The sequence below is a fragment of the Phaethon lepturus genome, unplaced genomic scaffold (assembly GCF_000687285.1).
Source record: "Phaethon lepturus isolate BGI_N335 unplaced genomic scaffold, ASM68728v1 scaffold10371, whole genome shotgun sequence".
Lineage (NCBI taxonomy): Eukaryota > Metazoa > Chordata > Aves > Phaethontiformes > Phaethontidae > Phaethon > Phaethon lepturus.
Window position 1 is genome coordinate 19,920 of NW_010519856.1, and position 9,793 is coordinate 29,712.

Below are 9,793 nucleotides of genomic sequence, written 5' to 3' on the forward strand. Positions count from 1 at the left end.
ACTGTCTGTGTGCAACAACTATTGGCCAAGTCCTGAAATTGTTAGTAGGGGAGAGACTGAGTGGCAACTGAGCCAAGTCTTTGGTATTGTCCCATCAAACCTGCCTCACTTAGCATCTAACATTATTATTTGATACCAAGGAAGAAAACCCTGTGTGGAAGAACACCTACTCTCCAAGCAAACCAAAAATGCACCTAAACCAGACCTTACATTCTCTATTTTTTCTCCTTCTCCATTTGGGGAAAGGACGATTGCTTGCAGGATTGCCTGAATTTTTGCCTATAGCTGTTTTCTGTTTTAACCCATTTCACATCACAGTTTTAAGAGTATTTTAGGTAACAAAAAATGTGTTATATGAAACTCAACTGTATTTCAGTTTTAAAGGTGGATGGCGTGCTGGCAGAGCAGTGCTTTTGAAAGCCATTTGTCTGCTGTATACCACCACAGTGATTCAGATATTAAAGAGGCTGAACTCTGTTTCTGATCTGCTGTTTGATCTTGAGGAAAACCACAGAAGCTCAGGTTGTCCATACAAAGGTCTGCAAAACTCCGTGAGCAATGTACAAGCTACAAACTATTATTTAAGTAAGTATCTTTGGATGGGCAGCGACATCCTCATCACCTTACCAAAGAACGGCTGTAGCTTATGGCTATAGCCTGAGCACCCCAGAGTGGCAGGTAGGGATAACTCTTCTCTTGCAGAAGGAGAAACACAAAACTGCTTCTAAGGTGGGGGGGAAACCAAAACAAACCAGGATGCTCCGGGTAGCTGAGTCTTATGAATGCCAGCCTATTCAGCACTAGAAGTCACCCAGCTAAAGACCATCTTCTGCAAAAATAATCACGGCCTTTGCAGTTAACAGGTTGTACTGAAAGGGCTGACTGCATGAGAAGGTTTTCCTTCAGACAGACCTATACAAGCTCCTCCTGAATATATTTAGTAAAGGCAGAGAAGGCAGCTAGCCCAGTCTATGTGAATGTTCAGTATCACAGAGACAAACACACCACATGGGAATGCCAGGACCTTGTGGGGAGACAGGGCTGTCAAGAGAAAGGTAAAATTGCTTTAAGCCACCAGCACACAGCTCTTCCAGAATTTGCCCCTGCTGAATTTCTCCTGGGGCAAAACGTGCTCTTTTTTAGAGCATAGCCTACCATTAATCTCCCTTTCAGTCTCCATGCTAATTGTCAACCGTGCAATCTCCTGGTGCTTTGCCAACAGGCTAGGTTTCCTGTGCCTTTTAAGATGAGCTATTTCAGTATTCCTGGTGTTAGCAGAATATATACCATCTATTTATAACCTACATTCCTTCCTGTAATCTAAACCAGTAAAATCCACCCAGAGATCATACAAAAGGGCACTGCCTGTAAAAGAAAATAACTCTAAGAGAGAAGGGAGAAACAAGGAAATCAGAAGTCATCCAAATACAATGAAGTACAATGATTTAAGTTTTTTTTCTCCAGTCTGGCTATCTGGTGACCTGAAAAACCTCAGGAGAATTTGCCTGCCCAAATTATTACTTAAACAAAATAAACAAGCAAAAGAAAAAAAACACTACAAAAAGCATCCAAGACAGAGTGAATAAATGTATCAAGCTTTTAAGACCCATGCCAGCCCAACACTGCTCTTCTTCAATCCTGTTTTTCAAATATTTCCAGGTATTGACATTCTGGTCATATTCTAAGTGCTAAATACACTCAGGCTTCAGCTGCAGGCTCAGTTGCCCTGCATGACAGCTCTAAGGAAATTTAGAATGAAAGAAAAAAGGATCAAACTAAAGAAGAGATCACTGGATATACACACTTCAGTTCCTAAAATCCCATCCTGGCAGGTATAAAAAAGTGACCTGGTTTTAAGAACCTTTGAAGGGAACACATGGAAATATAGAAGCAGCTAGACCAGGGCTCCAACCACTGTGTTTTCACATTGGTCTGTTTTATTAAGCCTGCCTTTTGGAGAGGCAAAAAACCATTCAGCTTTGTGTGTTTAAAATGCTACAACTCCTATTTCCAGTCAATGTGAAAGAGGTCACACTGCATGGTCTCCTACCACTCAAATCCTTAGAGTAACAGGGAGCTTTATGAAGATTCCACCAGATATTGCAACACATTCACCAGAGTTCCCTTTTCAGCCCCTCTGCTGTGTAGCCTGAGGAGAGCAGGATTTTGGAGGTGTTTCCCTAGGGTAGGGGATTAACTCAATTTGTTTAACTTCTCTTAAAGAACAGCTTGTCTTCTGCTTAGTACATTATGTGCACCACCAACCAGCTGTGGAACTGAACTGAATTTAAATGAGCAGGAATTTTTTTTTAAGTCATCTGTAAGAAAAATATTGATCCTTTTTTTAACCTGTCCTGGTTTCAGCTTTGAAAGTTCAGTTATGGCAGGAAGATACCAACAACTTCATTTACCCCTCTGTTTAGAAGACCTACCTTTTATAAAAGATGAAACCCCAGGAGAACAGTCCACTAGACCTGTACCACAGACCAAACATGACACAAAAAGTCTCCTGTGCAGACACACACCACATTCACTGACACAGGGAAAGCAACAGTTCCACTTTTGTACTTTTGCTCAAGTAATATTGGTTCAGTGCATGGCTTGTTGTGGCCAAAGGAAATAAAAATTTGTTCAAGGTTTGGCCTGAGCACAGTTTTTGGATTTGAGTAAGAAGCACTTTCAGTGTTATTTCTGTGAATGCCAAAATACAGAGTGATTATATAAAATATGCATCCCAGAGCTTCATATGAGTTGTTAAAAAAAAAAGATTCAAAACACACGATATAGCACAGTTGCAGGCTGAACTCAAATCTGTATGTTCCCAACTCACATAGAAGGAAATATGAACAGTGCATTGACTGTGAACAGTCTCCAGAAACAACATGCTCTCTCTGCCCAGGCCCACATGCCATCCATTTTAGTTCATCCCAGAATTACTACTGTTAGTTAGCATAGCATTCAGTTTGCCAACCATTGTTTGATGAAAAACAGACATGATCAACATCATTCTTAACCTTATAAATATCCTTGCCTAAGACATGACATTGTTCTTCCACACACAGAATATTAACATACGCAGCAGCCCTGGCCAAGGCTGCTATAAAACAACAGTGCACACACTTTTATAACCACGTAAGTACAACCACATGAGTGTTGTACCAGACAGAAGTAGGAGTTGTTTAGGACAGTGAGATAGGACACAGGCCATGTACGACAGACTATGCATAAGCTTTATTTACTTTTTCAGTTAAATGAAAGTCTATTTGTTTAATACAATATATATGGCACAATATTGTAAGAGAATGACTGTAACATGCATTGTAGTGAGTTACAGCACTAACTCCTTTCATCACCTCATTTAGCACATTTTAGGTTGTGACAAGGCACAATGATATCAACATGTAAGTGACCACATTTGGGTCACACTGTAACAGCAGATCTTCTGACTGTCTGACACAGCACCTACAGAGTGGTCACCTCCACCTCTTCCATGAGCCTCCCAGCACTGTCACATAAGAACATGCAGATGCAGGGTAACTCCAGTCACTTGTGGCAAGCTGTGCCAGCACAGCGACTAGAGTCAACTCAAAGCACTCTGCTGTCCTTTATGCACATTTTAGACACACCACAGGTGCAAGACTACCTTCAACATGACAAAGCAAAAGAGAAGACTAACAAAAAAAAAAAAAAAGATGGACTTTATTATTTTTCCTGCTGCACATTACTTGGTGAAACAGAACACAAACACCTTCAACAGATTCCATGCAAAACTTCACTTGGTGGCCCCAGGACCAAGAGGGGAAGCAGGAGGAGGTAATAGATGGTGGTATTGTACTGACTCCTTCACCACAACAAAAGGCCAATTCTACATGCTGCTGCCAAACTAAGAAAACAAGAAATCCTGGTGTAAAAAGGAAAAAAAAAAAGCCAACCAAAAAACCCCCACCCTGGAACACACTAACTCTAGTCCACAACTTATTCTACCATTGTAACTAAGAGAAGACAACACACTTTGCAACCTATTTAGAAGTTTAAAAAGTCTAAGCCTTGCATACAGAAGCAGAAGACGGGTGGATGCTTGATCAAGTGCTCCCTCAACCTCATCAGAAAGACTAAAATCCTCATCTTTTGCATTGATCTCACATTCATTCTAGGATGGACCCCTAAAGACAAACATGGATATTTCCCTGATGGAACCTGAGCTCTCACACTAACAGATCTCACCATTATCTCTGATAGGTTATCACTGGCTGTGTCCAGGGAGTGCTACAGCCTGGCCCACCAAGAGACACCTAGCAGGTGGATCATCAGGCTGGGATGGCATACGCACACTCATCTGCCAAGCAATACCTGTAACAGTGCCTGCATCACAGCAGCATTTCAGAGGAGTCCTGCAGAGTGACTGACAAGACAGTTCATTCGATACTGGTATCAAGATGCGGCACAGACTCACCTTTCCACCTCCCCAAGTGTTATCTGCTTGTGGGCTGGAATAAGCTCTTGGACAAGAGCATCAAGGAAGACAGGCTGCAGAAAGCCCTCAGTGTCAAGATGTAACCCCCCCAGTCCCAGCTGAGCTGACGCTAATACAGGTTGGTTACAGATCAGCTGGTGGAGTCTAGCATCAGATCCACAGTCTGCAGACTGTATGGGCTATACTGAAAAGAAAAGAAATGCACAATGATCAACATAATTCAAACTATACTAAGCTAATACATTAACACTTGTGAAGTAGAATCTAAAATATGGGTAAAAAAAAACCCTTTCATCCTTTTGCAGCACTTGAAAAAAACAGCTAGAGAGAGAATTAATTAGTGTTTGAATTACGCAGAAACTCAGATTAAAAGCGAAGACAAAAAAAGAATTTATTAGTAGAACCCATTGATTTCCCAGGTCTTTGAAATACATGGAAGGGATTAATTTGTAGTCTGACTGTGTTTTGAAATAAAATTCACCCTCTCAAAACTTTAACATGGCCAGTCTCTTCTATTTTTTTCCCTGAGGTACAATGCAAATTGGTCTATTTGTCATGGAATTCTTTTTCCAGGATAAAACCAGCTTGCATTAAACATTATTCGGAGGTAACAGAGATGCAGCAAAGTCTTTATTAGCCTTTTAGATAACAGGACAAAATTTACATCTAATTCAACTACTTCACTAAAGAGTTTGACTTATAGGCAGGCTTTTAGTGAAAATAAAATAAATTCTCTGGAACAAGGAAGTTATAGTACAAGAAGTAAGAAGTAGGCAACACTTTGAGTCCCACTGAAATCACTGAGGAAAGCAGTCTTTACTTATTTCAAGAAAATTAAGGCAGATATGGCTAACCATCCTATCATTATTTGCAGGAAAGAGCAACATAGAATGTCTTTTCATACAAATGAAAACAGAAAATGTTCTGGTTTATATTGCCTATCACAGTTTTCTTTCACTATTCCCCTCTCACTTATTAGACAGGCCCTAGCAAATACAGATAACTCTAGTTACCTCTTATAAGGTAATCAAGTTTAGTTGCATCAATATACATGCATTTGTCAAAAATACTAAGTAGTAAAAGATTAAGTATTCATAAGGTAAATTTTAAATTAATTTGGGCAGAAGATAAGCAGTAACTATTATATTCCAGGGAGGTATTTGAAAAAATATAACCCCGCACTGCACTTTGAAATGTACTTTATCCTGCCTGGCATTTCCAGTTTTTCAGAGTAATGTCTGAGACACTCGGGAGATTTATCCTGAATCGGCATTAACAATCCATTGCATTACAGTGATTATATTACTGAGCTTGACTAAAAGAAGGTGTAGATGTAGACGTACAATACCCACATAAAAGCAGCAGGAGCCATGGAGAAACAGAGCAACAACAAAGATTGTCTGCTCAGTTTTACAACTGCTGAAGAACTATTCTCTGAAAGTAGCTTTGCAACTGCTCTGTCCTTGCCAGTTTTGAATGTCCCAAAGTGACTTCAGTACTGAGAACTTTTAGAACATTTAGAGAAAAAAATCTAGACAGAAACAAACACATTTGTACTTCTTATCTAACTGGCAATTAGATCGAAAATCTCTAGAACCCCTCAGAAAATAACATTGAAATGGAAACAGTCACAGCCATATTTCTCTAGCAATATATGAACATGTTGGCTTCTCAGACTGATATGGTCCTCTCACCATGCAGACCACCCACTCCTCTCACTGGCTTCTGCCTCTTGACCCTGTATTTGGATACCATGAACTGAGAAACCTCTACACTGGGCAGTGCCCCGCTACTAGGTCTGCCATCTGTATATCCTCCCTGACCTCTGCAGGGGAATAATCACAAGCTTGCTAGACTCGCTGGAGCTTCAACTAACCTCTAGAAACTGCTTAATTCATAGTAAGTCTTCCAGACTTGGCAAGAAGCTTAGCAGGAAGCACTCTGATCTTATTTGACATCCTACAGGTTGTAAGTTACTAATTCTGAATGTCAAAGAAATGTTGCCCATTAAAGACTCCCTTTGCCCTGGAGTGAGAACAGAAGTGAAATTAGAATGGTATTTTTCAAACTAAGATCTGGAAAAGCAGTCTAATGGCAGTGAGCAACATTCAAGACAGCCCACTGTGAAATGAAATTTTCTCTCAGCTTCAGCTGCTGTGGCACATGTTATGGATCCTAAGTGAGGGATATTACCCCAAACAAGATGGAGTACAACTATAGATTTTATTCTTCTTTTGCAGCTTTGGTTTCAGTGTTGCAGCTAAATGCTTTGACATGCATGCTACTAAAATAAGCCTTCCTCCTCCCCGCCGCCCCACTTTGCTCATCTGGTTTTGGAGTCCTGAAAAGTTCATAGTATTGTCTCTCAAGCCAAATATCCAAACACAGAACCATGTGCAGAGGAGCCTATACCCCAACATGTTTAGGCAACTGCCCTTCCTGCTGCAAGGACCAGCAGGGAAGCCAGGTTTTGAGGGCAGGGAAGGCAGCCAGGGTTGAGGGCAGGCACAGGAAAATACCTCTCTGGCTGGGAAAGTGCAGAAGAGGAACACCTCAGAGGTCTAAGCAATACACAGCTCACCACTGGTCCACTGAAAGTCAGAGTCATGCTAAAAAGTTGCTACATCCCAAATCCCTAAAACTATCCTGTTTTTCAAATCTCACATTTGATATTTCACATTTGAACAGCAAAAGCCTTCCTGACTTTTAGGATATTGATGTTAATGTTAATACATTTGGTTAATATTTAATTTTATTAGCTAATCTTATTGAGCTTAATTGAATATCTGTCTTGGAACACAGATGATGATGATGATGATGATGATTACTATTATTATTGTAAAATTGGAGACTTACACAAACTGCATTCCATAAGAAAAAGCAGCGCAAATCTGAGTATCCAGCAGCATTAGGAAACTAGTCAGTGTTCTTTCCATTTAATTTTTATAATTAAATCCACTGGAAAAGGAACTGTTGTTCCAAAGATTTTTGGAACTGCTAAATATGTATCATGTGGCATTTGTACTACCATACAAAAGATCATAAAATTTACCACACAGAAGACCACAAAACATCTCAAAAGCTAAGACAGAGGATACTCATTAACATTTTAACAAAATAACACATTAAATGTTCAAATTTGGAGACCAGCTTTTGACAAACTTGCAAAGATGGAATAAGTCCAACTCTATGGTATTACACAGATACGAATTACATTGCGTGGTTTCAGGAAGCATAGGTTCACTGATGAAGCAAAAAGCCAAGAAATGCAAAAGTAAAGAATAAACCAATTTTAGAACATCCTTAAACCATACCCTTCCCTGCAATCACCCACTCTCCCTGATGCACTTACATGGCATCTATGCTTTCAGAACCACCATTCACATCACATGATCCAAAATCCCAAGTTTATGCAAAAGTCTATAGGTAAGATACTCCAATTCCTCACCTTTCTTCCTTGAAGAAATCTGCAGAATTGCAGATTAGAATACAGAAATGCATCTGAGACTGGAGGCACAACCACACACACAGAGGAGTTTATATGCTATTCCTATTTGACTAAAGTTCCGAAATAGCAATCTATTTTTAAATAGATGACAATATAATGCTCCTAGCATTTCATTCACTGACTAATCTACCCTGGATTTGCTTAATCCTCTACCCCTTTCTAGCAGCCTTCTATTAACACAAGAAAAGGCAGCTGCCTGAGTGCAGCAGAACTGAATGAAAGGGGAAAAAACCCTCTAGTTTAATTTTACTTTGTAAAGCAGAAAAAAACCCCACAACTGGAAAACAAACAGTGGAACTAGGTCATAATTAGTATTTTAAAGAAAAGAAAGAAAAGAGATGTCAAAATATTATAAGTCTGTACTACTTTAATGGTGATAATTGTTTGAACAAACCAGATTTTTTTCCATTTATCATTATAATTAAACTAGAAAATACATGAAATCTATTGAGCGGGATTTTTGTCAAGAAACTTATGAATGAAACTGCTGTTTATGTGGTATGCACATGAAGTTATATGCTCACAGGAAAACATACTGAGAAAAAAAGCTGACTTTAAAACCATAATGATATTTTTCTATAATACTAAAGGCAACGCACATCACAGTAACACTTGCAGTTCAAACGACCGCACATTTACAAATATAAAGTTATAAGACCGACTAAAGTTTCTAGGATAGCTTTTGTGAATAGAGAAAAATGGAAATGAGATACAGAAGAACAGTCTGTTCAGATTTCCCAAGCTGAGAAGGCTAACACCACAAGGCCAGAAAGATGAAATGAGACAAGAAATGCGTAACATTGCCCTGAAATCTGAACAAAGTGCAGCTGGTAATCCATAAACTCAAAACCAAGACATTTTATTCTTCACAGCAGTTTACAAATGACATTACATCCTTTTAGCACTACAGAGCTGTAGGCATAAAACAGGTCTGGAAATTAAGACATGCAAATAGTTGCAGCATTTGTGTTAACAGATAGCTATATTTACAGCTAGGAGGGGACTTTCACTTGTTTGATCTCCTGTACCCTCAATCTAGAAACCATGTTCCATTAAGAGTCTGAAACCTCTCAGGAAGGAGACTCATGGTCAGCTCCTGAAGAAGTGTATTGGAAGCAATTCTCCAGCAAGCAGCTCAGACTAGACGTGACACCATCTTTAATTTTACCATGTTTATCACATGTGAACAGAGTCAAACACGCCTTGAGCTAGAACTGCCTGCTTTTCTGGCACCAAGCTTTTCGGCCTCTAACATAAAGATTAACAGGTTCTTCTCGCTCCTCCAAAGCTTGGTCTCTGACTGAACCTTCATTAACAATATTTACTCTCCTGTCTCTCCACAGCAGCAGCACTTCTCAGTGCCACAGCACTAGGTGAGAGAGAAAGAAACTGCATGTCTCTTGCACCTTCTTCATAAAATTTGCACTTAAATCCAACTATCATACCACTTAATCTGGTGACAACATGCAGAGCTCAACAGGACTGGAAAGACATTATTCTCATAACCTCTAAATCACAGGGCTGGCATGAATTAACAGTTTCTCATAACTCTTCACTGGAAGAAAGAACTTAATCCATTTTTGTCTCCCATTTTTAAACATGGGGTTACCACTAACCACTCAAAAGGCAAAGATATAGTCATTTACCACAGTGATCATGGTAGTACTCAACCATTGTTCTGAAAGCCTGCTCCTATCTCAAAGCCCACATCAAGCCTATGTCCTGCATCCCCTTGCACTTGTTATATAGAACTCCAGAATTTTTCATAGACATGATACAGAATTGGACACCTACAACTCTTCTGGGCATTG